Below are 5,475 nucleotides of genomic sequence, written 5' to 3'. Positions count from 1 at the left end.
TTTAATATTTTATTTTTATTTATTTATTTGAGAGAGAGAGAGAGAGAGAGAGAAGAGAGAGAGGGGATGTGCACATCAGGCTGTACCAGACACATGCTCTACCTTCTGCATCTGGCTTTCATGGATCCTGGGGAATTGAACCTAGGTCCTTTGACTTTGTAGGCCAATGCCTTAACTGCTGAGTCATCTCTCCAGCCCTCCTTTTTTCCTTATTATTGTTACAAAAATGTGTCTAATGTAAAATTTACCTCTGCATCCATCTAAAAGTGTATATTTTATTTATTTTTTAAAATTTATTTTTATTTGAGACAGAAAAGGAGAGAGGGGGAAAGACAGGGAGGCGGGGAGAGACAGTAGGCACACCAGGGCATTTAGCACTGCAAATGAACTCCAGACGCATGAGTCAACTCTTGCATCTAGCTCATCTAGCTTACGGGGACCTAGAGAATCAAACCTGGGTCCTTAGGCTTCACAGGCAAGCAGCTTAACCGCTAATCCATCCCTCTAGCCCAAAGTGTACATTTTACTTAGGTGTTTTTTTTTTTTTTAATTTATTTGAGAGCGACAGACACAGAGAGAAAGACAGAGGGAGAGAGAGAGAATGGGCGCGCCAGGGCTTCCAGCCTCTGCAAACAAACTCCAGACGCGTGCGCCCCCTTGTGCATCTGGCTAACGTGGGACCTGGGGAACCGAGCCTCGAACCGGGGTCCTTAGGCTTCACAGGCAAGCGCTTAACCGCTAAGCCATCTCTCCAGCCCCCAAAGTGTACATTTTAAAGTGGGCATTAAGTTCATTTACCAAGTTGTGACAACATTACCACTATCTAGTTCTAGAACCTTCTCAACATCCAAAGCAGAAACCCTGTCCGTACCCATTGGCAATAGTTCTCTATCCGCCTTCCCTTGCTGTTGACAAGCCCCCAATCTACCTTCTACCACTGTGGATTTGCCTCCTCTGGGTACATGGAATAACAGTTTGACTTAGGTATTAACTCACCTTCCCATCTTATACACAAGGAAGCGGAAGTGTAGAGAACGTCTTGTTCTGCTCAAGGTCACGGAGCGGGCAGGTGATGGCTGTGATAAGTTCTGTGATGAACTCTAAACAGAGGAGGAAGGCCATTTAGGTGGCCCCCAGGAGCCCCTGTTGATATGTCCAGGTGGCTGAGCAGCGCTGAGGAAGTTTCATCCCCCAGGCGTGAATGGGAGGGAAGATGCAAGGGGCAGTGGCGTCTGGGACAGGGGCAGCATCCCGGTCGGGGGACCTTCTAGTGCAGCCTCCTCACCTCTATATTCCAGATTTAAAACCTAGGCTTTCTGGGGATCCCCCAGCTCCAAGCAGTCTGCCCTGGGAAGTCAGACCACTGGGCTTCCTTTTCTCCAGAGAAACCAGCCCCGTCTTTGGCTGCAGGTCGGCTGCTGGCTCCTCCGGGCTGCCTGGGGTCTAGAGCGTGGTCATGTGGTCGGAGGCAGCCCCAGAGCACGTGCCACAGAGCTGGGTGAAGCTCTTGTGCACTTCCTGGGAACCATGGAGAAGCTGGGCTGGGCTGTCTGTATGCTCACTGTAGTTTGGGGCCCTTGGGCTTGGAACCTTCTGGGGGTGATGAAAAGCTCCTTTCTGGGCCTTCATCCAGGCCACAGAGACTTGTCTTGCTTGGGGTAGAATGTTGTTTGTTCTCCTACCTCTGCTGCGCTGCCCACTCACCCCGGGAGGCAGGAGAGGGCAAGGAGAGTGAGGTTTCTCTAGGGGTAACCCCGGTCACCCTCTCGGGAACACTGCTGTCACTCAGCGTATGCCATCATTTGGCCCCAAGGGGCTTCAGAAAGGCTAAGTGCAAAGGAAGCTTAACCTTCCAGATGGGCCCTGCTCAAGCAGCTGCTGTGAGGGGACCTGCCAAGTCCCCGAGGGCCTGTGGGACTCAATTGTGTCTTCCTCTGACTATGTCTGTTCCCACCAGATGAGCTTGGAGGTGAGGCATGTGGCTTCCTTCTGGCAATGATCTGTCCGTGAACATGACCCACGCAGATGCCCGCCCCCCACCCTTGTAAGAAGCGCCCTGAATGTGATTTCCAGCAGCAACCGGACCTGATGGATGGGATCAGGACTGTGACCTTCCAGAGCCTGGTTGGGGTGAGTGGGCACGGCAGAGGAGGGTGGGCACAGGAGACATCTGGCTGCCCACAAGGAGGAATTTTGGGGCGCAGTAGAAAAAACAGGGCAACAAGCAGAACAGACCTGAGGCAGTGTGCTCTGACGCTTGACACTGGTGTCCGCGTGAACTTGGGCAAACAAATCTTGTTGTCTTCTGAAGCCTTTGTCTTTTTGGTTGTAAAAACAAACAAACAGAGCTGGGCCTGGTGGCACATGCCTTTAATCCCAGCACTCTGGAGGCAGAGGTAGGACGGTTGCCATGAGTTCCAGGCCACCCTGAGACTACATAGTGAATTCCAGGTCAGCCTGGGCTAGTGTGAGACCCTACCTTGAAAAAAAAACACCAAAAACTAACCAACCAAACAAACAGTTCATACCTACTTTGGTCAGTTGTGGCCAGGCTTAACTGAGAGAATTCATACTAAGGATCCAGAAAATATACAACAAAGACAAGTTCTTATCTTACCTTTCCATTTAGTCCCGACCTATCCTGAATCTATGAAGAGGCTTCGACTGTTGGCGTGATGGTGGTGGACAGCTGTAATCCTGCGCTCAAGAGGATGGATCACGAGTTGGAGGCCAGCATGGGATACGTGGTAATGACCTGTCACAAACAGGCAAACCAACCTCAGGCTGGCTTGGGGCTCTCTCTGGGAAGGCGGCCCCCAGGCTGACTAAAGGTTACCAGCTGCCTGTTGCTCCTCCAGCTGGGAAAGACGGCCTCCACTCCTCGTGGTCCTGATTAGACTTCCTCCCCACTCTGGACTCCGGCGCCAGCTCCAGCAGCAGCGGAGGAGTCGCTCGGGGCCACAGGGAAGATGGAGCATGAATACCCAAGTGCAGGGTCTAGGAGGGAAAGCTCAGCATCTCATGAAGGCCTCAGATCTTCCAGGCTCAGGCAGTGTGGACCTGAGGGGAGGACGACACTTTCAGCTTCCGTGTCTGTGAGATGAGTGGTGACATGAGGCAGGGAGAGATGGACATGTCTTGCTGTTGGCTGGGTGTTCCCCCTTCGCCTTGCTTTGAAGTTGGCTTATGTACCTGCCTTCTCTTCATAGTGGAGGAAGCAGGCGAGGGGAGGCCTTGCCTTATTCAGGTCTCAGACAGCACTGCCGAGTCAGGGGTCAGCACCAGGCCTGTCTGGAAAGGCCATCATTCCTTAGCGTCCTCTCTCTCTCTCTGTCCCCCTGTCATCTATTTTGGGCCGGTCTTACACAGAGCAGACAGTCATTTCACACGTGTTCCTTGTGTCCTTCGTAGGACATATCCTAAGAGCTGCCCTAAGTGATTGTGTGCTAATCTATAAAGACCAAACACAAGCTCTCCGGCTCCAACTTCATTCTGCCCGGAAGCTTGCAGGTCAAATTGCTAACACACCAGGGTGACTCTGTCACCGATCTGTCCTTCTTAGCAACCTGGGGGCTTGGCTGTGCATGGTCATATTTTAGGACATGAGAAGGCAGAAGGATTCATGGCTGACTTTATGATGGTGAAACTTTTTTTTTTTTTTTTTTTTTTTTTTTGGTTTTTCGAGGTAGGGTCTCACTCTAGCCCAGGCTGACCTGGAATTCACCATGGAGTCTCAGGGTGGCCTCGAACTCACGGCGATCCTCCTACCTCTGCCTCCCGAGTGCTGGGATTAAAGGCGTGCGCCACCACGCCCGGCTAAAACATTTTTTTAGATGCTCCTTTTATCAGGAACATAGACTGCTTTCCTGCACATTACAAGCCGTCTAGAACATCTAGAAACTTCTCTCTTCTTTTTCTTTCCTCTCCCCTCTCCTTTATGTGGGTCCTGGGGAACTGAACACAGACCTGCAGGCTTTGCAAGGAAGCGCCTTTAACCACTGATCCATCTTCCCAGCTCTCTGTTGTGCTTGGCATCATTATTTTAGGGTATGTTCCTTCAACTTGCATAAAGCCATTGCATCAGTGGCCATGTGGAGCCCTCAACTGAGACCTTCTAGGTTTCCAGGACAGTCCATGCAAGTTCAAATCTGCCTGAAGCTACACTCCTTGCAAAGTGTCCTGCTTGTTAGTGACATGTCCCTGTCATTATGATCTCATTCTTTTGCCACAAAGTGTTTATTTTGTTGTGCGTCAGAGGCTTCTGGGAGCTTTCACAGCTGTCACAGGTACCCTCGTTAACCTTTCTTACGGGTAAGGAAATTCAGGCCCAGGAAGAGGACGAGTGGCTGGGTTTGAACCTAGGCTGCTTGCTCAGGGGTGCTGTGACGCACTTCTGTGACTGCTTGTCCCTTAGTGAAGAGCGACAGAGGCACACGTGTCACGCGCCTCGGCCCTCCTGTCATTCTTCACTTCTGGGATTGGTGTCTGGTGCTTTACGTCCGGCTGTTGCGCAGTGGAATAAATGAGCCTTTCTTTCAAAGAGTTCGTGGTCACGGTCTGGAAGGTTTCTGTCTCGCGGACCCACGTTTCAGATCATTCAGTCTTTCCACACGGCTGTCATCTGGTTAATGTCGCTGCCCATTCTGACTGTCACCTTGCATTCCTGAAGGCTACTAGGCGGCAGCAGAAATGCCTATGGAGGGGCCCGTGGCGCCAGGTCTGCCTGGGGCTTGGGCTGGGACTCAAGACGCTGGGCAGGTCAGGAGCCAGTCCTGGTCCTGAGGTGGCCTCTGTAGCAAAAGGCCACCCAGCCTTCTCTCCAGGGACGTTGAGCCACAGAGAAGGGTCCCGAGATGTCTCACTGTACAAAATCCTTACGTTTAAGAGATTGTTGCTATACTAAGTTGTTTGACTCTGCGTAACACTATTAAGTCTCATACTCCTTAAGTGCAGGTAACAAATACAAATAAAACTGGAAAAAAAAAAAAAGGTTAAAGAAACAAGAACTTCGAAAGCACGTTTTAGTAAGTTTTCACATTCCCATTTTTCAGATGCGGAAACTGAAGCTCAGAGGGGGAAAGACTGAATTCAGGATAGCACGCTGGCTTCCCAGTCTCCACTGAGGGACTGTACACCCACACGCTTGGCCCCATTCGGTGCTAACCCTGTGACCCGAGTGCTGTCAGTGTTCCTGTTTGTAGATAAGAAGCTCAGAGAAGTTGTCTCTCCCCCTGGAGTTGAACAGCAATTCTATGGCAGAGCTGGGCTCTCTGACTCCACAGGCTCCAGGGCCACTTCCTGGTGGGCTGAAGACCCCCTCCCTCTGAGGAAGGAAAGGCCCTGGGATAAGCCAAAACTTTGGTTATGGAGCCCCACTCTTTCCAGCCCCTTTGCCCCTTTGCTGCTTGGGGTCTGGCAGAGGGAGCAATAAAGGATGTTCTGCTGATCTTTCTTTCTTTGATTCTTGGGGCATGA

At 51.2% G+C, this 5,475-nt stretch overlaps 1 long non-coding RNA gene across 1 annotated transcript; it reads left to right on the top strand.

Annotated features, from left to right (window-relative positions):
* The first annotated feature begins 1,992 nt into the window (after window positions 1-1,992).
* Window positions 1,993-5,175, top strand: LOC123461708. Its single transcript, XR_006637806.1, has 3 exons — window positions 1,993-2,130; window positions 2,630-2,747; window positions 5,052-5,175. It is a non-coding gene; the product is annotated as an uncharacterized LOC123461708 (long non-coding RNA).
* The last annotated feature ends 300 nt before the right edge of the window (window positions 5,176-5,475 follow it).

Source organism: Jaculus jaculus, chromosome 6 (genome assembly GCF_020740685.1).
Source record: "Jaculus jaculus isolate mJacJac1 chromosome 6, mJacJac1.mat.Y.cur, whole genome shotgun sequence".
Taxonomy (NCBI): Eukaryota; Metazoa; Chordata; class Mammalia; order Rodentia; family Dipodidae; genus Jaculus; species Jaculus jaculus.
The sequence above is the reverse complement of the archived record's forward strand: the minus strand, read 5'-3'. Positions and strand labels throughout refer to the sequence as shown.